The sequence below is a fragment of the Callithrix jacchus genome, chromosome 21, assembly GCF_049354715.1.
Source record: "Callithrix jacchus isolate 240 chromosome 21, calJac240_pri, whole genome shotgun sequence".
Taxonomy (NCBI): domain Eukaryota; kingdom Metazoa; phylum Chordata; class Mammalia; order Primates; family Cebidae; genus Callithrix; species Callithrix jacchus.
Window position 1 is genome coordinate 31,277,003 of NC_133522.1, and position 25,774 is coordinate 31,302,776.

Here is a 25,774-nt window from a genome sequence, read left to right on the forward strand (position 1 = left end):
CAAATACGAATGTGCCTGGAATTTGTTATGGTGCTGGTGTGTCTGTTATTTAGTAAGTTAATGAACATACCGTAAGGTTCTAAGGGAAACCTAGGTCAAATCCAGCACCATGTTGGGTCCAGTCAGCGTTAGCCAGCTTGGCCTGCATCTTAGCATCTAGCTTATGCAGCTGTTTCAGCGGTTTTCTTTTTGCTAGTCATGCAAAACCCCTGCTTAGAATTTTCTATTATCCTGTGAGCACCCTAGATTATTCCTGTCTCACAGTTATTCCTTTGATGCTTTGCTATAGCAGAATGTAAAAACACATTTCTGCTACGTTAACCAACTAATACATACATACTCGTTGGTTATACAAAATCTAACTTCCAACTTCAGGGAAATGAAGTACAAAGAGAAGAAAAGGAAACAAAGTCTGATTTACTAACTTTCTTGTGTATTTACTATCACGTTTATTTTCTACAAGAAATACATCTATTTTTCTTGTTAAGAACACTGAAAATCCAGGCTTCTATTTTTTAAATTATAAAATTTGTTAGGTTTCTCCTTGTTTCTGCAATTATCAGCATTCTTTTTTCTAAGCAAAGGCAAGCAAGTCATTAATTATTATCAATAGTGGATTAAACTGAGAATCAACAGGCTTCCAGTGTGCAATCAATACCAGCTATTATGTAGAATAATAACTATAATCAGCACATAGCCATTTTACAGAGAAGGTCAGAGATTAGTATACCAGAAATGTGTCTGGCCACAACAATCTAAGATTGTGAAGCATAAAGTATTTTTTACCAAAGCTAATCCACTTACGGTAAGAAAGATAAATTTACTTTATCATATTACTTAAGTGATGATTCAGCAGTAGAGCAGGGTGTGTACAAACCTCTCCACCACCTCCACAGACATCAGTGAGTCATTGAATATGTGCCAGGGTACGTCATGGCAGCAAGAAAACTATTTGAGCAATGATTCATTCTCTTGCTTTGTGGCTCTCACCATTATAAAGTACTACTTCAGACTGTAAGTTTTCTATCTAAAGCTAATTGTCTGTTATATTTTCTTTCCTCAGTTTGATTTTACCTGCATGGTAGATTTTATTTAGATTGAAAAAGATACACAAAATTATAGAGAGCCAGAAATGTTTGGATCATGAACTGTCTTGCAGGAACTCCCTCTCGCTTCTTTTGGATAACAATGATAACAGATAGAAGAATACTATAGTCTAGTTGTTTTAGTTTTGTTAAATTTTCTATTATCGATACTATAACACATAATGCTAGTAAATAATAACTCTCTAATCACTTATATTTCCTGTACTTTTTCTAAAATAGAGCTAAACAGCTGTTTTCTTCATTTATATAACTATGTTGTTTAACAATTTTACTTATGGAGATCAGCAAAGTACTAACTCACCCTTCATTTAGGGGGGAAATTCCATACTATGTGAATAATAATATATTCTTAGATTATCTCATTCATAAGCTATAGGATGAAAAATCAGAGACAGATTCTCACAGATAGAAATAGTTATAATGTGTGCAAAAATTTGTGTAAAATATATAAACCTTCACTTCAACAAAATACTCAGAATAAAATAACCCCGCAGTTTTCATTACCTTCATTAAGTGTTGATGGTGCTATGTCCTATTGTTATTTCTGGTGCCATGACTATCAGCACCAACTCTGTGGTTGACAAACAGTTTATTCTGTTTATTCTAGAAGAATTTAATATTATCCATCTCTGTTACATTTTGGAAGTCAGTTGTAATAATATGTAGTGAGAGTTTTAATAACTACAGTTATTTTCTCATCCCATTCAAAACTATCAATCTGAAATAGGATATTTCTGACACTTCTGAAACTATATTTTAAAGGTCACCAATCACCTCCTCATTAAAAATCAAATAGCTTGATGAACGATTGTATGTGGATGTGGTCCAAAGAGTGGCAGCACAGGTATCTTGCTGATCTGTGGAGACAGATATGGAAGTCTGGGCCTGATGAGGAGACCTAACTTTTGAAACTTGATATTAAAGAAAACATGGAGAAAAAGAGCTCCAGAAGTCTGTAGAGAAATTTATTTGCAGTTCTGGTTAGTCTTTGGCTGGTTTATAAGTGGAGATGCACAGGGCAGGACTCCATGAAACCAGGCAAAAAATAAACACTAATGAAAAAGAACATCTATCTGGAACTGTGAGCTAAATAATTGCCAGAACTAATGAAGAGATTTTTTTTAAATCTGTGTGCAAACCAGCCAGAAAGGTAAGACCTTCTTCTACATTCTGGACATTAAGTAAAATCCCAAGAACATCACACTATAGACAGAGATATTCTAGAGTTTAAAGTAAAGGCAATTCTGGAACTGATTGACATAGCTTAATGCCAAAGTTTAAATTAGCATACTGATCCTCAAGTAAATTAAATGCCTGCAAGAACAAAACTGATTAGTTTATTAGGAAAGACAATAAAATGGAGATAATATTAGAGCATTCTGAAAACCTAAAATGTAATAAAGGTTATCTAGACATGCAATAGACCTGGACAATATGCCCAATAAATAATGACTAGAGATAAATAGGGAATCTCATTAAAGGGATGGAAACCATTAAAAATCAACCAAATGGAAGGAAGTTCTAGTGTTAACAAAAATACCTAACCGAAAATGGAAAATGTATTGGGTAGACTTGGCAACAGATGAGACATTGTAAAATTAAACTTGAAATTGCTTTGAAAACAGGGTTGTCAAAAACATTCAATAGAAACAAAGAAGAAAACACTGAAAAATAATTGCTGGAGTGTGTGAGTGGCATTCCACCTGCATGCCACATTAAGAAAAGAGAGAGAGAGAAAAACAGCTAAGAAATAGCAGCCAACATTTTTCAAAGAATCACAATAGGCTCTAGGGAACATAAACACAAACAAATCTATCTCCAGCTAAATGACCATCAACGTGCTAAAAAGTAATGATTGAGGGAGAGATACTGAAAGAAGCCAAAGAATCCAGATCACACACAGGGGAAAATCATGAAAATTCTTTCACAACTTTCTATCAAATACAGTGGAAGTAAAAAAACTAAAATTGGTAACCATGGCTGGGCGCGGTGGCTCACACACCTATAATCCCAGCACTTTGGGAGACTGAGGTGGGTGGGTCATGAGGTCAAGAGATCAAGACCATCCTGGTCAACATGGTGAAACCCTGTCTCTACTAAAAATACAAAAAAAAAAAAAAAAATAGCTGGGCATGGTGGTGCACGTCTGTAGTCCCAGCTACTCAGGAGGCTGAGGCAGGAGAATTGCTTAAACCCAGGAGGCGGAGGTTGCAGTGAGCCGAGATCGCACCATTGCACTCCAGCCTGGGTAACACGAGTGAAACTCTGTCTCGAAAAAAAAAAAAAAATGGTAACCACATATTTAAAGTTCTGGAGAGGAAGAGATATCAACCTAGAATTCCATACCCAACAAAAATAGCCTTAAAAAGCAAAACCCAGAAAAAGATTTCTAAACAATAAATTCATGAGAGTATTTGTCACCAATAACGTTATTTAAAAAGTTATATAGAAACTAGTTGAAAAAAAGTTTAAAATAAAAGTTGTTGAGGATAAAAAGAAATAATACCAGATGAAAACACCAAGAATTGCAGTGCACTGGAAAAGTAAATGTTAACAAATACATTTTTTTCTCATTTAAAAATTATGTTAAAATAATTCACTTTTTAAACCAAACTGAGAAGGGGTTTCAGGTTGCTGACTACAGGCAGGTAGTACTCACCTCCTCCAAAAACAACTGATGTAGATAGTAGATGATCACACTTCAAATAGATCATCTAAGAGAGAACAGGAAACTCCTAAAGAAAGGAAAGGGAGGGAAACGAGGCATCCTCCTTGGCCAGGATTGGCTGGAAACCTGCAGAGGTTCCTCAGTGGGGAAAAGGTAAGTGAGAGACCCTGGTGGCCCACATTTCCACCACAGACTCCTGTAGTCATAACCCCTTGACTCTAGTGGGCCCTGAGACTATGATACAGAGCTGCCCGGAGATTGTGATGATGTCGCTCCAGAGAGGGAGTTCATGCTGAGTCCCATACACCTTCCAGTCCTAAGCAGCAACAGCACAGTGACATTTTGAGGCCTCAGGCCCTAGCAGATTGTATCATGCTCTGGGACCCAAAATCTACTAAATTTCCATATCCTGGAGCCCCATTGACATATCTCACACATAGCCACTGCCACTGATCACTGCTGCTGCTGGGGCCAAGGCATGAGCCACTTATAATGACCCTGGCCCCTGATCAGAGAGCCCCATATCTTCATGAAAAAAGCCTCCCCTGCCCACAGCCTCCCCTGCTGTTGACTTCTGCTGTCACTAAGTCATAAGTATAAGCCATTGGTAGTTACCTTAGTACCCCCAACAGTAGGGTCTCTGTGCACTTTTACACACCCCAAGAATGGACTCCTCTACCGTCAGCCACTACAGGCTGCCACCACCAGGGACAAAGCCTGAACTATCTGAGCACTCTCCATTCTCCTGACTACAGGGGCTGCCACTGAAAGCTACCCCTCCCTCCCCAGTAGCAAAGCCAAAGAATAGCCACTGCTGCCCCTACCCAAGCATTCCACAGGGCCAGAGATCACCCCATCCTGGCCTACCACATTCAGCACCTGCACACATCATCAGAAGGTTGGATGACAGGTCCACCAGGCTTGGCTCCAACCCCACCAATACCCAGTCCAATCTACCACCTTTACACCTGAACATATAACCAGAGGCCTGAGGTCAGGACCCCCCAACCTACTGCTACCGTCACATGTGGCACCCACCTGTATGCACCACCTGTGGGCCTGAGGACAGGCCCTCCAAGCCGGTCACCACCATTGCTAACACTAATGTGAACTGCTTGGGAACCGGAGGGTTGTCTCATCACTGCCACTGCCATCACCAATGCCACATCCACTTCCCACAGGCCCAAGAACACACCCTCCTGCCTGGCTTACTGCAGACTATTACCCAAGCATGCTGCCTAGATGCACAGAAAGACAAATGTCACATGATCTCACTCATATGTGGAAGTAAAAACAGTTATTTCATGGAAGTAGGAAATATAATGATAGATGCCAGAGGCTGGAAAGAGTATGTGAGTGCGGGTGGGTGGGATGAAAAACTATTGTTTAACAGGCACCACATACAGTTAGAAGGAATAAAATCTGATATTTGGTAGCAGGGTAGGGTGACTATTAGTTAACAACAACATATTTTATATTTCTAAATAGCTAGAAGAGAGGAATTAAAAGGTTCCCAATATATGGAAATCATAAATAAATGAGATAATGTATAACCCGAATACCCTAATTCGATAATTACACATTCTGTGCATGTAACAAAATATCCCAAGTACCTGATATAGATGAACAAATATTGAATATCAATAATAAATAAACACAATTTTTAAAAAGCAAATTAATAATTTTGATGTTATAGCAAGGTACCTTTTATTTTCTTTGGCTAGTCTATGAATTTACAGTAATGTAACCTTACAGAGAGTAGCCAGTCAGACACTAACAGGGCAGGAAAGTGTCCCTACACCCACCAAGAAAATCAGGCAACCGTCAGGTGGTGGTCAGGCAGCTGTCACACTGCCTGTCGAAAATAACAATAAGTTGCAGCCAGCACCTAGAAAAGGCAGTGTGCCTAAAAATAGGAAACACCTAAAACTGGTGATCAACAGCTTCCTGATAAGATCTCAGAAGCTGGGCGAATGGGCTTAAGATGCACATTAAGAGGAAAAATGGTGGAGTATAACCTTCCAGAGTCATACTGCAGGTAAGGGGAAGAATTCCTCAACTGAGCATGTGTACAACTCCAGTAAGCGCACTGAGCATGCTCACCTCCACCTCCCAAGCGCTAGCAGGCAACTGCACATGAGCGCAGCCCACCCCGAGGAAAGAATCACGGAAAAGAGATGCAAGACGCCAGAAGTAGGCAAACATACAAAACCCTAAGTCCGAGGTCAAACAGGGCACTTGTCCTCCAAGATGCCTGTAACTACAAGTTAACATATAAAATTTTGTTAAATTTAAGGTGAGTAATGCTAGGACATGCATTATTTAGTGAGAGGCAAAGAAAAAATATGATTTTTTTTGAGACAGAGTCTCTTTCTGTCACCCAGGCTGGAGTGCAGTGTCGCAATCTCGGTGCTGGAACTTACACCTCCTGGGTTCAAGCAATTCTCCTGCCTCAGCCTCCCTAGTAGCTGGGATTACAGGCTCCTTCCACCACGCCTGGCTAGTTTTTGTATTTTTAGTAGAGACAGGTTTTCAACATCTTGGCAAGGCTGGTCTTGAACTCCTGACCTCGTATTTCACCTGCCTTAGCCTCCCAAAGTGGTGGGGTTACAGGCATGAGCCACCATGCCCAGCCTTGAAAAATTTTTTTAAAATTCAAATTTAAGTTTACTAGTTAAACAAATATAAAAACCTTTAAAAACTGAGTTTTTTATTCAAATGACATGAATATACATATACAAATGTCTGCATATACAAATATAGAAAGAGATAAATCTAGATCTATATACTTAGAAAGTTCACAATTTCTCACAGAGAAAAGTTAATTCAGGAGGCAATGAAATATGAAGATGCTTCTATTATTTTCAGAAATTCTTACTGTTTCCATGATAAGGCAATACATCATATTATTAGTGCACTGAAGAAATCGTAATAGACTGTCCTGGATCAATGGAAGGTTTGACATATCCTCTATTCTTGATTTTGAACTTAGGCCTATGAGGTACAATCACTGTGCTTAAATTTTCTCACTTGTAAAGTAGGAAAAAATAATAGTACCTTTCTCATCAGTTGTGAAAATGGCATGAACTAGCAAATAGAATGTGGGTAGAAGAATGTATTTCAGACAGTAAGCAACTCAAAGCTGCTGTTATTATTATTAATAATACTGCTACTGGCTTTTGAAGTACCGAGTGAATGAAAATCTAATATAATTATCAGTATTTAAATGTTGACAACAATCATGCAACTTGGGGATCCATGTAAAATTTACACTTTATTTTTTTTTTTCTCTTAGCCACTCCCTCACAACACACAACGAACTAACAAATACGTTTCAGCACTATTCCTTGCTTTAAATGGTTCAGAGCTTTGGATGAAAAAAAGAAGTATTTTGAAATTTCAGAATATTTCAGCAGTGCATCCTCTGCTATTGCACTTTACATTTGCACAATGCTACTTCAAAATAACAAAAGTCACCTTAAAAATAAACTTGTCAGAAGACGTGTGGCTCACTGTTTCACCAAGGAGGTGAGGAATATTCTATGCACAAGCATCAGGTGATGTCCTGCAGAGCTTCCTGGCTGATAGTATAGCTATTTAGGAAATGAGGCTATGGTTTTCACCTTACTGTTCTTGTGAAAACTTAGAGAAATACTTGGTTTAAACTGAGCAGAATGTAAAATGCTTCTGAGTTTAAATCATGGAATTTTGAACCCTAGGGAAAAACTAACGGTGTAGTTGTTGTCCAAGCTGGGGAAATTTTTCTGCACTTCCTAGAAGTGAAATGACAAGATCAGCATCGGTAGTGTTACCAGAAAAACAAATCCAACAATGCCTTGTGTGTTCGTTTGTTAGGACTGCCATAACAAAGTACTACAGCCTGGGTGACTTCAAAAATAAAAATATGTTTTCTCTCTGTTTGGGGAGAAAACCAAGAAATCCAAGGTCAAGCTGTCAATAGTTGTTTTTTTCCTGTGAACCCTCTTCTTGGCTTGTACCATATCATCTTCATTTTGTGTCCTCACATGGCTTTCCTCTGTGTGTGTGAACCCCTGGTGTCTCGTTTTCTTGTTGTTAAGACATCAGTAATATGACATTAGTGTCCTGCCCTAAGAGCTTCCTTTTAATTTAACCACCACTTTGAAGACTTTGTCCTCAAATAAACTCACATTCTGAGGTACTCGGAGCTGGGACTTGAACATATGCATTGGGGGAAGGACTTATAACAGTCAATATTTAGCATTCCATTTATGAAGAACTTTAATACAAAATCTGTATTTTGTATTTGTCTGGAGAAACACAGGACATAAGATACATACATGCATATACAGAGATTCGATTTAAGAAATGGGCTTACATAATTAGGGAGTTGGCTGGGCTGGTGGACAGTAGACACAGGGTACAGGCAATGCTATAGTTCAAATCTAAAGGCTGTCTGCTGGAGGAATCTCCACATTGGTTCACTCCTCTGTGAAATGAGGACTGTTATGTTGAGAAAAGTCAAGTGGAAGCCAGTAGATCTGCCTCTATAGAGAAAAACAGTGAAGCAAAACCAATACAGTGGTCCTGGAGGGATTGCCAAGATTAATGCCACCCATCAAAGATTTAAAGATGGAGGGTTAGTGATTCCCACACATCCCCACGCAACCCACCCAGCTAGTCCGTACAGAAGACAGATATTAGAGACTGAGAGTGAATTATGGTAAGTTTAACGAAGCGATGACTCCAGTTGCAGCTGCTGTATCCGATGTTGCTTCTTTGCTTTGGTAAATTAATACATCCCCTAGTATCTGGGTATACAATGACTGATCTAGAAAATGCACTTTTCTTCATCCCTGTCAATAGAGACTACCAGGGGCAGTTCGGTGTTAGTAGGTAAGGCCAGTAATACAACTTCAATATCCTACCTTAAGATGTACCCATTCTCCAGACCTCTGCATAATTCACTTCATAGGAACCCAGATCACCTTTCTTTATTAGAAGTGGTCAAACTGGTCTTTACACTGATAACATTATGCTGATTGAATCTAGTGAGCGAAAAGTAGCAACTACTTTAGACATTGGCAAGACATTTATGTGCCAGAGAGTGGAAAATGAATTCAACAAAAATTTGAAGTCCTTCTACATCAATTAAGTTTGTAGAGGTATGAGGAAGTAGACATCCCAAAATATCTCTTGTAAGATGAAGGATAAATTGTTGCATATGGCTCTTTCTGCAACTAAAAAAGAGGTAGAATGCCCTGTGAACCTCTTTGAATTTTAGAAGTAACGTATTCCTCATTTGGGTGTGCTATTCTGGCCCATATACCAAGTGACCCAAGCTAATTTTGAGTGGGGCTCCAATCAAGAGAAGTCTCTGCAACAGGTCTAGACTGCCCTACTCTGTAGCTTGGGCTGTGTGACCCATCAAAGCTAAGTGTCAGTGACAGTCAGATATCCTATTTGGAACTTTTGCCAGGCCGCTGTATGCACATTGCAGTACAAGCTCTTGGATTCTGGAGCAATACCCTACCATCCTCTGCAGATAAGTACTTCCCTTTGAGAAACAGCTTTTCGCACGGTACTGGGTCTTAGTAGAAACTGAATCCTTAACTGTAGGCTCCCCATTTACCATGTGACGCGAGCCCATCATGAACTGCTATCTGCCTTACCAAGCCATAACGTTGAGTGTGCATAGCACCGCACCACTCTCATCAAATGGAAGTGGTATATATGTGATTGGGTCCAAGCAGGCACTGGAGGTACAAGCAAATTTTAAGACAAAATATTTTTCAGTTAGTGAAATATAAATTTTAAAATCATAACATCCTAAAAGATAAGACCTTTACATCATCTAGCCTAATCCCATCAAGTTTGTCCATGATGCCTGTACTGATTTCCCTGGCCGTCTTATCTACTCAACTCTACGTAATACTACAATGTTTGCCATCTCACATAGCTTCCTATTGCTGCTATGAAGAGCTTCTACTGTTCTTACAATCTATCTAAAATTGAATTTGAGTTTTCATCTATTAACAACATTTCAATCTCCTGTTTATAACTATACAAACTGCATAGTTCTTTTTCTCAAACATACTAACATTTTAAAGGCTTAAAATATTATTAGATCTCTCATAAAGGTCAAGGTCTTTTAGAAAACCTAACACCAAAAATTTCAAGCCCCCACCAGCATAAAGTTAGTAACCGAGTTTCGTTTCATAAACCCACAAACTGTAGAATGTGCTCTCTTGAAGTTGTTTAAATTGCCCATTTTCTCTGCAAAACTCAAAACCACAGTCTTTTGTATTGTTAGGTTGTACACTTTTGAAAAGTGATACTGGAACATTTGCCTTGCCTTATACATCACATTCTTGTTTCCTTGTTTCTTTTAACTGATGACAAACTCAGTTGCCTCTAACAGATACAACCTCCGCTAACTGCCAGAAGGCAGAGGGTCTCACTCTCAGAATACTTTAAACCCATCAGTGTTTGCCTTCAATATAGATCTCTATTTTCTTCAGTTATTCCTAATGGAATAGCACTCATTTTTAGATACCATAATACCTAAGAGAAAAGATGTTGTGTTACCTCAACTAAAGAATTTCTATTTAAAAGATCTATCTCTAACAGAAGGTCTGCTTATTTCCTGACCTTATTATTCCTTTACCCCCATCTTATGTAGATGGTATTATTAGAGAAAATTATCTGTAGGTTACGGAAATATTTTTGCTGGTGTGCTCTTCTTTGCTTCATTTGTGGAAATGGCTCTTCATTTCTAAACCCAAGATTCTCAGGGTATATATTATAGTTACATTTATAAGGCAACTTGGCTATGCTATGGTGCCCATTTGCTGGTCAACTATTTTGACTATTTAGAGGTAGCAAAAATGGAGGCAGCAACACTCAGAGACTGGCAAAGCAAGGAAGCCATTTCCTCCCTCAGACTGAAAGGGCAAGGAAGGAACTCATGGCATCAGATCTAGGTGCTAGAGAACATATCAGGGCTTTCCAAAATCCTGTGCAGAAGAGGGAGTGAGCAAGAGAAGAAATACCCTACCGTCTCTCCCCTTCGATCATCCACTTTCTGCAAGTACCTTCTATTAACCAAGTCTAACTGGGGAAGCCAGAAAGACAGCACCTACATGAAACATTCTCCTGAGGCACAGAGCAGGAAGAGAGGAGCAGAAAATGGAAAAGAATCCGCATGGGACCCTCACTGTAAACTACACCAAAAACATTTGCATACATCTGTTAAGCTTTATTAAAAGTGTCTGTACCTTTAAAGACTGAATATTGTGTTCCACTCAACATGCCACCTCTCTGGGCCCTCTTCTTCTATGGTAAAAAAAAAAATACTGTAATAGGCATTAGTAATTCTCCTTTCTTGCTATACTTTAGACTCTGAGAGAAGAAAAAGAAGCAATAAATAGGAAGTAAATATTATGCCCCTCATTCCCCACTCTTTGGAAAGTTTAAGTGGATGTCATCAATTTTAATTTTAAATATCTTTCCTCCATTATACAGATTAATGGAGGAAATCGAGCAGAAACATAATGAGGTGAAGCCCAGGTATCTGTGAGATTGTACTCAACTATTAAAGCTCAATACGCTACTATGTGGTATTTTTAATTAAAAATAGATGAATGAAAACTGAGCATATACTATATAGAATTGCTGATGAGCTGAATGAGCAGAGCATCCTGGCCCTTCTATCAAAAGTCACTTGTTACTTGGTGTTCCTATTTTAGCCCAGACTATTCTAAAGAGTGGTAGTAAATCATGTGGTATGCTGTGATTGCTAGCTCACTGTTTTTTACAGACATAAAATTTGGGGTGATAAAAACTAATAGAAAAAAGAGAAACTGATTTTCCACTTACCTAGTAGTTACTAGGCAATAAATGAATTCCTTTATGTGGAGATTCATTAACCCAGATTCTTTCCATTTGATGGCTCTGTACCTTTTAGAGTCTATCTGTCACTTGTATCTAGCGAGTACGAAGAAACACAGATCTTTTGGGACAGGAAGCATACCTTCTTCCTACAAGAATTGATGCAGAAATGACATGCATTGATTTCATGCATATTCCATTCTCTGCAATTTAGTCATATGTCCAAACCCAAATACAAAGAAGATCAAGAAATGAAGGCTGGCTGTGTGTCCCTAAAGAGAAAATAGACCTTGCTAAATAGCTCCACCACATACATAGGGGTTATGAGAATGAACATATATATATTTAATGATGTCTAAATAACTTCTGTTGCTTAAAATTAATATTATGACAAAGTAAAATCTTACAAGATGAGTAAGCCTTTCATTTCTATGTATCTTAATGTAAAACATTCATGTTTAATTAGAGTAGACTGAGCACAAATAATGTGTCTTTGCCTTAAATTTTAGGAAACCAACAGGGGCAAAATATTCTACCATATGTTACTTTCCCATTTAAATTTCTCAAAAGAGGGCCAGGCTCGGTGGCTCACACCTGTAATCCCAGCACTTTGGGAGGCCAAGGCTGGTGGATCACTTAAGGTCAGGAGTTCAAGACCAGCCTAACCAATATGGAGAAACTCCATCTCTACTAAAAATACAAAACTAGCCAGGCTTGGTGGCACATGCCTGTAATCCCAGCTACTCGGAGGCTGAGGCAGGAAAATCACTTGCATCCAGGAGGCAAAGGTTGCAGTGAGCCAAGATGGTGCCATTGCACTCCAGCCTGGGCAACAAAACAAATAAACAAATAAATAAATAAATTTCTCAAAGGAAAGGTAGGCTATGGTATAATACCTACTATAATAACAAAATTTCTATTTTACAATAAGAACATGTAGACTCAGAGAGAGGTTAAGTAACGTGTCTAATGCCTTACGGTTCGTGAGAGTAGAGTTGAACCAAACTCCAAGTACCTTGTCTTATCCCTGTGTTACATGTAACTAGAACTGAATTCCATATGAAACAGGCTGCTCCTGAAAATTGGAGTCAGTGAGACTTTTTCACTGCTTAGTTTACTTTCTCTAATTTTTAATTTATATTTTCTCTTGTAATATTCAAAATTGGGTTTCATTATATATGTAGTCTCACTTCCAGTTTCTAATAATACTGTGTTTTTCTAACATGGAAGACGGTTTTTTTCTTTAAAGCAGTTGCTGACTTTTTAATAAGTCAACAGTGCCATCTTCTGACTATATCCTCATCAGCCATTGGAAATAAAACCTTTAAAGACTGGGTTAATGTAGATCAGAAACAGGAAGCAAAGAAAATGGAGAGTTTACTATCTTGGCAAAATGTACTACATCATTGAACACTTGCAAAGAGACTAATAGTTTGAAAGGGCTCGCAGGGCACAGACATGTTAAAAACAGTCCAGTGTGATCAATTTCCTGAAACCCTTGAGTAGCCCCTCCAACAATGGAACCAAAGAAGGAGGAGGTGGGGGGAGGAGACAATGACAGACACAGGTGGCAAGAGGCTGTAATGATTTGGGTCGACGTCAATGATGGACTAAAATAAGCAACTCTCCTGTTTGTTCTGCCAATTGTTTACACACTTCCTTCTGTCTTTAGCTTTAGAGAAACATGACTGATCTTGGCTAGCACTTTTTTCAAGCAAAAAAAAAAAAAAGAAAAGAAAGAAAAAGATAGAAACGATACAAACCATTAAGTCCTGAAATGTTTTCCGTCTCTGCATGTGAAGCATAGTTACCAAAACAGAGGCATATGCAAAAGCTTAGATAAACATGAAAATCTTACAGGATTGAACATCAGCTGAGCAACTTTTTTTTTCTTGGAAATCTATCCTATTTTGGAGATGTATTTTTAGTCTCATCTTACTTTACAGCCATCCTACAAAGTAAAAAATACAAAAACTAAAACTCAAAGTGTTTACCAGGACTTAGGTGAGTTCATTTAAATATCTCCATTTCGCAATTCTTAACTTTCATATACCTACACTAGGTTTAAGCTTTCTGAATAGTAGCCACTTCGAGAAATATTTATGACATTAATCATATAGCCCAGAATACAATTTTTCTTCTAAGGAATTTGAAGAAATGGTAGGAATCCCAAACAGATTTTCGAAGCTCTCTTAGCCAGGGAACTCCAAACAGCAGCAAGGCAAAAGTATAAATGAAAGGTAGTTCTAAGGCGTGTCTTTGTAAGTGCGGCTTTTGTGAGGCTGCTGTTTTTCATAATTATTTTGCATACTTGAAGACACAGTAAGAGCAGCAGCCATGTGTGGGCACAATATAATGTGTAACTGGAAAAGTTTCTATGTACCACCAAGGGAAATCTGCCACCTAACTTTTGCTAAATTATTTACAGTCTACTTCCTTGTGCCCATCTGTTTATTCAGGCTTTCAATAAAATAATATGAGTTTTCTTTTTCTTTTGAGACGAAGTCTTTCTTTGTCACCAGGCTGGAGTGCAGTGGCACGATCCTGGCTCACTGCAACCTCCACCTCCCAGGTTCAAGCTATTCTCCTGCCTCAGCCTCCTGGGTAGCTAGAACTACAAGGACATGTCACTGAGCCCAGCTAATTTTTGTATTTTTAGTGGAGACAGGGTTTCACTCTGTTGGCCAGGATAATCTCAATCTCTTAACCTCGTGATCTGCTCACCCTGGCCTCCCAAAGTGCTAGGATTACAGGCGTGAGCCACTGCGCCTTACCAAGATGAGTTTTCTTACTATAAATTAGTGGTCAGTGCTGGACAAAGGGCATTGGAATTGGAATTTTCTGAAACGTAACCAAACAACTTAATAAGATGTCTCCAAAAGAGCCAAGTATCTAAGGTTTTATAGGTTACCAGGCTTGCAGAGGATCTTCCATCTGTTTCTGAGGGCGTCACATGACAGTCCCTGACTTGTGTTCCCTAACAGTTCACTCTATTTCACACTAGCCAGAGGTATTATGCTTTAATTGTATATTAAACACACTCTAGAAAAACCAGAATTCCATGTTAATTTCTCAGTCAACACAGGAAACTTAGTTCCTAAATTGGCATATCTATATCTAAATAGCATCAATTACTACTTCTGTAAGCAGGGCAGTCATCATGCGATTTCATAATCATAAGGCAATAAAGTTGATCTGAAAATGCATATACATATTCATTCTCCCTTTTACAACACTATAACGCTTTCTACAATTATGTTTTAATAAAGTCATTCTCTAAACATACGCAATGCAAATTATTATGGGGATCTTCCTTCTCTATTGCCTTTCTCTGGTTGTGGATGAAAACTGATTTCCTGGGCAAGAGCAAAGGCAGAAATCAGGCTGGACCAAAGAGAGCTGTGATTGCTGTGAATGGTCCAAATCTCCTTATGCAGATGCTTAGCAGGATGAGATTCTGCCATTTTGTACTCGAACATTCCTCCCAGCCTGTAATCCTGAAAGATGAAAGAGACCACGAGTACATAGGACATGACTGATTGATTACACTGACTTCACTGCAACTAACTGGGAGGAGCATGAGGCTTGAGCTTTTAACTAGAAGCGCTCTCAAGCACATGGCAATCTTTCTATATCTAAAGAAGGTTTTGTTTTCTTTCATAAACTCACTTTTATTTATGGCAGAGACCCCTTCTAGACCCCTCCTCAGGACCTTCTTACAAAAGGGTGACCATTAGACCACTTATATCATCTTCTTTAACTGCTGTTTATTCTATTTGCATTTGTTTTTCTCATCTAACTGTTATCGTTTTATGTAGAGGGTGTTGGTGGTGGTACCAGGAATGGCACTGGCACAACTCCAGCCTTAGGTGGCACCTGGGCTTTACTAATTCAATTTTCCTTGTGTTCTTTATTCATGTTACTTCAGTGGTCCAAGAATGATAAAATTTCCATAATTCTGCTTGTGTCCAATCCCCCTTCCCTCTTTCTCTTTCTTTTTTCTCTTCACTTGGTCTATTTCTTTCTCTTTTTAAAATCAATAATTAGCAAAGTATCTCTTAAATTTATTAATTAACTTTATTTCTGTAACTAAGCTTGATAACTTTTCTTATTTCTGTAAGATAAACATATCCCCTGATACACACAGCCCAATTAAATGTTGGCTTTCTCAGTTGTAGAGCTATCAATTTCCTAAGATTAAAGTAGTCTTCCTTATTGAAATTTGAGAAAAGTGCAAGGTAATAGGACAAAGAGGGAGTTTCTATTGTCTAATGAAAGACAACTGAGTAGATAAATGTGTCAAAAAGAACAAGTGGCACAATGGATCTTAAGTTTAGCAAATCCACGGCTAATTATGCATTGTCTGATGTACAGAGTTTTGAACTTGTATTGTAAATTTTTACTTTTTAAAATTAAGTCATCTAACTATGTATTTGGAGACAACTTCCCCCTACCTTTAAGCTGCCTCGAAATCTTTCTAAGGACGCCCACCAGGGACTTCTCTCAATGCACATATTCAGTTTCCTGAAGACGATGAACTGTCTGTCAGCAAGCATACTGATTGCTTGCATGTGCTAAATACTCTATAGGTTATAGTATATACATGTAATCTTAACAAAAGCCTGTGAAGTATTAAGCAGGTTTTTTTTTATGTACAAAGAAAAGATACTTCTGTTTATTATGATCCAGGCAGCAAGGCCAAGCTGTTTTCCAGCATCTTCCAAAGAGAATATGGCATAGTTGACATTCAAGATCAGGTCTGTTCGCCCTGACTACCGTGTTCCTTCACATGAATAAAAACAATCTGCAGAGGAGATACTAATTTTCCTTTCCAATAACCTTTTTCTTTAAACCATTTTTTTTTTTCAATAAACTTAACTAACAGAAGGATGCTTGCAATCTTTCCTGGGAAGTCAAGTTTGTATTTTCCATGTATCCCTGCCGTTGACTAAGGTTTTAAAGATAATTAATTCAGAATTTATTTGAATAACATAGTTTCAATAGAAGCACCAACAGCAACAGCCCAGTGGCTCACAGAAAACATAGCCAGGTTTAGCATTTCCTCTCTTTCCTTCTGATATATCATAAAATGTTTACATGTAATTAGTTTGTTGTATATACATTTAATTATTGTGTCATGTGTTTTTACAGGCAATTTCTTAATCTATGTATTAGTTTGCTCAGGCTGCCATGACAAAATATCACAGACTGGGTGGCGTAACCAACAGGAATGTGTAGTTTTAGAGGCTGGAAGTCAGAGATCAAGGTTGGTTTCTGCTGAGTCCCTCTCCTTGGTTTGTGTATGGCTGTGCCCTTGCTACCACTTCTCATGGTCATTCCTCTGTGCACACACACTTCTGATGTCTCTGTGTGTGTCCAAATCTCCTATTCATGGGAGAACACCAGTCAGATTTGTTAAGGGTCCTCCCTAATAACCTCATTTTAACACAATTATCTTTTTAAAGGCCCTGCCTCTAAATACTGGCACACTTTTAGGTACTGGGGGATTATGGCTTCAACATATGAATTTTGAGGTGACAGTTTAGCCCATAACAATCTGTATAATTGCAAAACTATAACACAGAATAATGAATTGCTATTTGTGTAAAATAAAAAGATGCCACTGTAGACACTGAAACATTTCAAATGAAAAGGGACAGGAGTAGATAGGAGTGGATTAAAAGAAGATATGCTATTTTCTCATGGTAGACAATATGTTGAGTGCCTTAGAAACACAAACAGAATATGAGAAATATTCTATTCTACCACAACAATGAGCAAAAATGTGCTAAAGCCAGAAGCCTGGAATGAGGGATTCAGGATATAAGCATTGCAATTACATGTCGATCAAGTGATATACCCTGCAGTGTTAGTTAAGAAGGAAGATCATTAGATTCTTCAAAGCACCACGGTGGAATACAGAAAATATAGTCCAAATGACAAATAGAATATTTGTAAGAACTAAGGATAATCATTTTAAGAGAAAATAGGTTAAAACTAAGTCAAGAATGTTGAACAATGATCATAATAGAAACAACTTAGAAAGCCTATTAGAAAGCTGTTGCCTGACTCCTTAGAATATGTATTTGATGTCCAGAAACAGTCATGGTCTTTTCAGAGATATGATGTTGCTTTATAATAAAATTTTCAAAAATTCATAAAAGGTTCACAAGTCTAAAAAGAACCATGAAGATCCTCACAGAGACTTACATTTAAATACATGTATAAAATTTAAGTAGACTACAAGGGAGAACTTGAAATATAAAGAATTTTTTAAAGGGAAAATCATTTAGAGTTTTCATATTGATAAATGTAAGATTTTAAAAAAGTATGGTGTTTTTAAAAATCTGATAGTTCACCTATTTAAAAAAGTTGCTAGAAAAGATTGGTATCAGGGTGTGAACACCTCATGGACAGAAGAATGTTTTCCTATTTGTGGAAAAGCATCAGCATAGAAAGTGCTTTATATGTTTCTTTAAATTCAAGAGAAATGGTAGCAAATATGGGACAGATGCCATTTTGGAGACAGGAATACATATGATATTAACCAAGAGAAATTAAACAGTAAAAGCAGCTCACAAATAGTGACACATAAAAATGGGCACTACATTGCAAGATTCAAAGGAGTATGACTTGGAGAAATGAGAACTATAAATTGTCAGCCTCACAGGGATTTGAATAGTCTTTTATACATATCAGAAAGTAAATTAAAGTTTTTATGCTATAAAATTCAGGGAACAGTTAGTTTGTTAACTCAGTGGCTTGATTGGGTATAGCTACAGTCTTGGAAAATAACTCTCACGGCAGTGGCAGATTGAGGAGATGCTGGCGGCCAGAAACTATGTTATAGCACAGTGAAGAGTTTATGAGCATCTAAATAGAAAATTGGGCAGAGCCAATGGAGTGGAAGAGATGGATATATCTGACTCGCTAGAGTAGTGAATGTCATGGTTATGAATGACACTCCAAGATGTGGAACATGGAAGAATTGCAGACGATTTTGTGATTTCTCACTGAGATGGTAAGCAGATGCTGATGCTATTAGTCTGGGAAAACAGGGAAGAAATACAAAGTAAAGGGCAAGTCAGATTGCAAGACTGAAGAGAGGAGAAAGAGAAAATATATAATACGAAAATATAATATGAGTAAGGATTTGCATATAGTGAGCCAAAAGTTCTAGCTCAAATTGAGGTAGAAAAGTCTAGGAGCTAGTGAGAAAATGAATACCCTCATTATTACCACTTCCTTTCACACTTCTGATAGGATTATGCTCATCATATTCTGTACATTTTTTTCTGATCTTGTTGACCTTGCTCATTGATGATCCTCTCATCTATGTATCTCATCTCTTGCTTCTCATCTTCAGGCAGCGAAAAAAAAAAAGTAGAAAAATACACACACACTTTTAGGTGAGGATGTGATTGTCGAACGAAATTAAAGAATTTGGCTTTTACTTTCTCATTGAAAAATACACTTCTACAAATGGAACAGCTTCAAGTATTTATTCATAGTCATACATTTACCCTGCAATGCTTCAACCAGAAAAAAAGAAGAAAATGAAGACTGCCTAAGATATAGTATCCCATTGAAATAAAAGTAAACCTTCAATCTCTTTCCTACCTAACAGAACACTTTTTTCTCCAGTGAATGGGTAGACTAGGCAGCCTTGTCATTTTAGAAGTAAAAGGGACATGAGTGGCTTCAGCCTGGGGTACTGATGTGAAAGAAGATAATTAAAAAGAGAGATTTGATTATGTGAAACCAAAAAAAGTGCTCACTCTCCTAACATGGTATTTGTGCAAATGTGTTCCACTCCTTATGGGGACAGACTGAAATTAAATGGTGATTCTTTGGGAGAAAGTTGGATCTTCTGCTTAAGGAGAATCCTTATTAAGGTCACCCTGGGATTTGATTGAGGTGGTCAGGAACAGACCTTCATCAAGAAGATGTGTAAAGCCCAGTATGAAATGCCCAGTGGAATCCAAACAGATGAATAACTCATTAAAACATCTCTTGAAAGGAAATTTCCAGAATCTTGGAAAAGAATCCCATTTTAAATAGCTTTTAATCACCTCTGAGCATCCATGATATGCTTTCTCTGAGTAGCAAAGGTATTTGACCTCTCTGGGAGATTGCTTTGCCTTCCTGGTAGAGTTTTTATTTTTTATTTATTTTATTTTATTTATTTATTTTGTCTATGGTTGGAGAGTCACCTTTAAATTTCTGTGGAGATGTTATTCTCCCTTCCTGAGAAAAGATATTAATTGGAGCTACAGAAACTGATGTTACACTGCCCATTTGGAAGCAAGTATGTTCAAAAATAGGCATTTGGTATTCTAGAAGGTATGACTTGAGGAAGCTTGAGGGATCTTAGCTTCACATTTGTACCAGTATTTTGAGCAGTGGAGGAGAAAGAAACAAAACAGAACCAGTATTCTTACCTCATAGACATTATTCAGTAGAACCTGAGTAACTCACTGTGAAACCCTATTGGGAGGACTGGACTTGCTTGCTTCAAAAAGGAAAATCGTAGAGTCTGACAGATGGGATAAACAATTGTGTGAGACAAATAGACATGATTGCACTATCTCTAGTAAAGAGAACAATAGTGAATTTGCTGCTACCAAAAACTAAAAGGAAAAAATTCTTCCTTCTTTATTTCAGTCAGTAACTACTCCGCTAACCAAAAAGCCCATGGCTTTTGCTGCAAACCTCAGTGACATGTTGACCTTCAGCTCTTCCTACTGGGATGTACAATAGTTTTTGTTTGGAAAATTGACATTCCTATGACGAGAGACAAGTGAGAAAAGAATTGTTTTATTCACCTGAGCAATATCAGCGTAACAGTTAAGACCTTTGTCTCTTATGTGAGACTCATCACTCCATTAAGATTAATCAGGTCTATGAGGCTGAAAATTATTGTCAAGTACTTCTATTTTATGAAAAGAATAGCAGACCGTTCTTTTTGAAGTGATCATTTTCAACATGAACTAAATTTAAAATAGTATATATTTAGATGTATTAACTTATTATTCTTACTTTTTTATTAAAAAAAATCTATATATTACTAAACTCTATAACATGCATATATCATCAGTAATTAAATTGTTTTGGAATGCTGGCATCAAGGTGGAAGAAACTTCTGCATTTATAGGAGGTGTTGACATCTGTAAAGCTTAAAAATAAATTAACTCAAGATTTCATACTAAAAATGTATTTTAAAAATTCAGAGATTTTAAAAGTAACTCATGACAGTTTCTTTACAGGACTTGGTAATTTCACTTCTACCACAGCTCCAGGCTCACTTGACATCCAGCGCCTTCCTCGATCACCATGGTCTAGTCAAACTTTCATCTTTCTATTTCTGGTGTTCACCAAGTTCTCTCCCAATTGAGCTTACTAATGTGTGTATGTTTTGCCTGGGATACCCTTCACCACACTGTTCATGTGGCTAATTTTTTTTATCTTTAAATGTCACCTTAAATGACAGGAACGTGTTACATTTCCTGGACCCAAATCCATAATTAGGTCTCATCCCATTATTACATCTACCTATAGATTTTCCTAATAGTACAGGGAAATAGAATTTTATTCATTCTGGTATCCCCAGCACCTATCATATTATGTAGTAGGCACCCAGGAATATTGCATGAATCAAGTAGAGATGCTCTGGGCTTTCAAAGAACTTTCAGTCTTAATAATGGATATAAATAATAAAAATATTGAATTAAATTTTATTATACTAAATGTCATATTAGGAAACACATAAAGGATGCTTTTCTAACCTGTATTTAAAGTAAAATTCAAAGTGGAATCTAAAGGATAAAAATGAATCAACCAAGAAAGAAGGGTAGGTTTGCATCCACTTGTATCTAATAGACACATTTTTGTATTAAAAAAAATGTTTCAGGTAGATGTATTTTGTCCAAAATTGCTTCATACAAATAGATATACAAAGGGCCAATGGAGGATTATCTCAACATGATTAAGCCTAGTGAACATTACTATCCTGCATCGGATAAAGACTATCGCTGAAGACCCTGATTATCTTTAAGATTGTCCATTTTGTAGTGTCATCAAGAAGTATAGAAAAAACCACAGGGGACAGAGTAACAACAACCATATATGCTTGCACCTGCCACTTTATGTCAGTGACTAAAAGAAAAATGTTGTCTATTGTTTTATGGAGTGCTTAAATGACATTTACCTACACAAACATCAACTTATAAACACTTTGTGCTTCAAAACTTATTTAAAAGTTAGTTTGGATATATCAACTTATACTTCCAATACTCATCTTTCAACTTTGTTTTAGTGTGATTTAAACCATATAACAAATTATTATGACTAATATATATATACACACACAAAGGAAAATAGTAGACAACGAAAAGAGAACTATAAAAGAACTGTAAGACAGACAGAAAATAATAAAAAAATGGAAATAGTAATTCCTTCCCTATCAATCATTACTTTAAATGAAGTAGATTAAAATCTCCAACAAAAAGACATAGAGATGCTGAATAGAATTTTTTTTTTAAAGGACCAACTGTATGCTGTCTGCAGAAGACTTCCTTCAGCTTGGAGGAACACATAGGCTGAAAGTGAAGGTATGGGAAAAGATGTTTCATGCAAATGGTAACCAAAAGAGAGAAGAGGTAGCTACCCTTTTATCAGATGAAACAGATGTTATATCAAAAACTGTCACAGGAAACAAGTACATTATGTAATGGTTAGAGGGTCAACCACTCTAGAAACTATAACAATTAAAAATACATATGCACCTAACATCAGAGTGCCTAAATATCTAGAGCAAACTTTGAAAGACCTGAAGAAAGAAATAGGCAGTAATAAAATATTAGTTGGACACTTCAATACTCCACTAATCATTACATAATGTACTTATTTGTTTCCCGTGACAGTTTTTGATTTAACATCTGTTTCATCTGATAAAAGGGTAGCTACCTCTTCTCTCTTTTGGTTACCATTTGCATGAAACATCTTTTCCCATACCTTCACTTTCAGCCTATGTGTTCCTCTAAGCTGAAGAAAGTCTTCTGCAGACAGCATACAGTTGTTCCTTTAAAAAAAAAATTCTATTCAGCTTCTCTATGTCTTTTTATTGGAGATTTTAATCTACTTCATTTAAAGTAATGATTGATAGGGAAGGAATTACTATTTCCATTTTTTTATTATTTTCTGTCTGTCTTACAGTTCTTTTATAGTTCTCTTTTCGTTGTCTACTATTTTCCTTTGTGTATGTATATATATGTATATATAAGGGTTAGAAAGTACAGAAATAAAGTCTATAAGGAAATAACAGACTTGAGCAATACCATAGACCAAGGATCCCCAACCCCTGGGCTACAGACCAGTACTGGTCCATGTCTTGTTAGGAACTGGGGCTGCACTGCAGGAGGTGAGCTGTGGGTCAGGGATCATTACAGCTCGAGCTCTGCCTCCTGACAGATCAGTAGTGGCATTAGATTCTCATAGAGAATGAACCCTATTGTGAACTGCACGTGGGAGGGATCTAGGTTGTGTACTTCTCATGAGAATTGGAAACCACCCGCCATCCTCCCCTCACATGGGAAAGCTGTCAGGGACTGCTGCTATAAACCAAAGGAAACTAACAGACATACAGAGAACATTCCACCCAACAGCAACAGAACATACACTCTTCTGACGTGCACATGGAAAACTTTCCAGGATACATCAAATGATAGGATACAAAACAAGCCTTCATAAATTTAAGAAAATTTAAGTCTCACTAAGTATCTTTTCTGACCACAATAGAATAAAACTAGAAATAGATAGCAGAAGAAAAGTAGGAAAAGTCACAAACGTGAAAATTTAAAAATATACTTTTGAGTAACCGATGGTTAAAAGAAAATCAAAAGTGCTGTTAGAAACTATTTTCAGATGAACAAAAATATAAACACAACATAACGAAACTTAGGGTCCACAACAAAAGCAGTACTGAGAGAAAATTTTATAGCAATAAATGTATACAATACTACAGAATAAAAATCTCAATAAACAACCTTACTTTACATCTCGACAAACTAGAAATAGAGCAAACTAAGCTCAAAGTTAGCAGAAGAAACTAAATAATAAATATTAGAGCAGCAATAAGTGAGATAGAGATTTAAAAACATAGAAAATATAGTGAAACTAAGGATTATATTTTTAAAAAAGATCCAGAAATTGCCAAACCATTAACTAGACTAAGAAAAAAGAGAGAATGCTCAGATAAATAAGATCAGAAATAAAAGAGGAAGCATTATAAATGATGCCAAATAAATACAAAGGGTCAGGAAAGATTTAATGAATAATTATACACCAACAAACCAGATAACCAAGAAGAAACAGATAACCCCTATAAATATGCAACTTATCAAAACCGAACCATGAAAAAAACAGAATATCTGAAAAGATCTATAACTATAGCATTACAACCTCTCAACAAAGTAAAGCCCAGAAAGAGACGGCTTCAATGTAGATATCTACAAAGCACTTGAAGAATTAATGTCAATTATTCTCAATCTCTTCAAAAAAAATCAACAGAAAACATTTACAGACTTATTTTAGAGGCCAGCATTACTTTAATTCTAAAGTCAAACAAAGACACTTCAAGAAAAGAAAGCTACAGGCAAATATGCCTGATGAATTAGAGGCACAAACCCTCACAAAATACTAGCAAACTTAGTTTAATAGCACATTGAAAGGATTATACACAATGGTCAAGTGATATCTATCTCTGGGATGCAAGGACGGATCAATACACACAAATCAATAATGTGATTTACTACATTAACAGACTAAAGGATAAAAATCATATCCTTTAGTCAATAGATGCAGAAAAAGAACTGGACAAAATTCAACAATCACTCATGGTAAAAACCTAATCAGATACGGAAGGAACATACTTAACTTCATCAAGGCCCAAATCTGACAAACCCATAGCTAACATCATACTCAGTGTTAAAAAACCTAAAGCTTTTCCTGTAAGATCAAGAGCAAGATAAGGATGCTCAGTCTCGCCACTTTCATTCAACATAGTACAGGAAGTCCTGGTTGGAGCAATTAGGCAAGAAAAAGAAATAACTGACATCCAAATCAGGAAGAAACAAGGAAAATTATCTCTGTTTGCAGATGACAGGACTTTATATGTAGAAAACCATAAAGAATTCCCGCTAAAAACCCTGTTAGAACTAATAAGCAAATTCAGTAAAATTGCAGAATACAAAATCAGTGTATAAAATAGTCAGTTACATTTGTGTACAGTAAACATGAACTACCCAAAACAAAATTTTTTTAATGTCTTTACAATGGAATCAAAAAGAAAAAATGAATTAACTTATCTAGGAACATAAAAGATATACACTGGAAACTAAACATTGATGAAAGAAATTAAAGAAGACAAATAAATTGAAAGACATCTTGTGTTTATGGATTAGAAGAATTAATACTGTTTAAATGTTCATACTACACAAAGGAATCTACAGATTCAATAAAATTCTCATCAAAATCCCAATGTCATTTTTTTACAGATATGGAGAAATCAATTCTAAATGTATCTGGAATGAGAAAAGACCTGAAGCAGCCAAAATGATCTTGAAAAAGTATAAGAAAGATGGAAGCATCATACCTCCAAATTTCAAAATGTGTTACAAAACTATGATAATTAAAACAGCATTGTGCTGGCATAAAGATAGATATACATTTAAGTAAAATAGAATAGAAAAACCAATGCATTTTTAAAGATTAATTGATTATTGACAGGATTGCCAAGAATACCCAATAGAGAAAATACAGTCTCCTCAACAAATAGTTTTGGAATAACTAGATATCTACATGCAAAAGAATGCAATTAGACCCTTATCTTACTCCACACACAAAATCAACTCAAAATGGACTAAAGACCTAAACATAACAACGGAAACTGTAGAACTCCCAAAATTAAAGCATAAGGAAAAACTTCATAACATTGGTCTTGGCAATGATTTCTTGAATATGACACCAAAAGCATAGGTAACAAAAGCAAAAAAGAAAAAATGAAACTACGTCAAACTAAAACATTCCTCCACAGCAAAGAAAACAATTAGCAGAGTGAAGAGACAACCTGTGG

General features: G+C 36.7%; 1 long non-coding RNA gene across 1 annotated transcript in view; it reads right to left on the minus strand.

Moving 5' to 3' along the window:
• Nucleotides 1-6,533: 6,533 nt before the first annotated feature.
• The window catches only part of LOC128930391 (uncharacterized), a 66,690-nt gene continuing 47,449 nt past the window's right edge, over nucleotides 6,534-25,774 (minus strand). The window contains exons 5-6 of the long non-coding RNA XR_013530567.1: nucleotides 11,632-11,792; nucleotides 6,534-11,088 (exon numbers count right to left, since the gene is read on the minus strand). This is a non-coding gene — a long non-coding RNA (uncharacterized LOC128930391). The remainder of the gene's footprint in view (nucleotides 11,089-11,631; nucleotides 11,793-25,774) is intronic.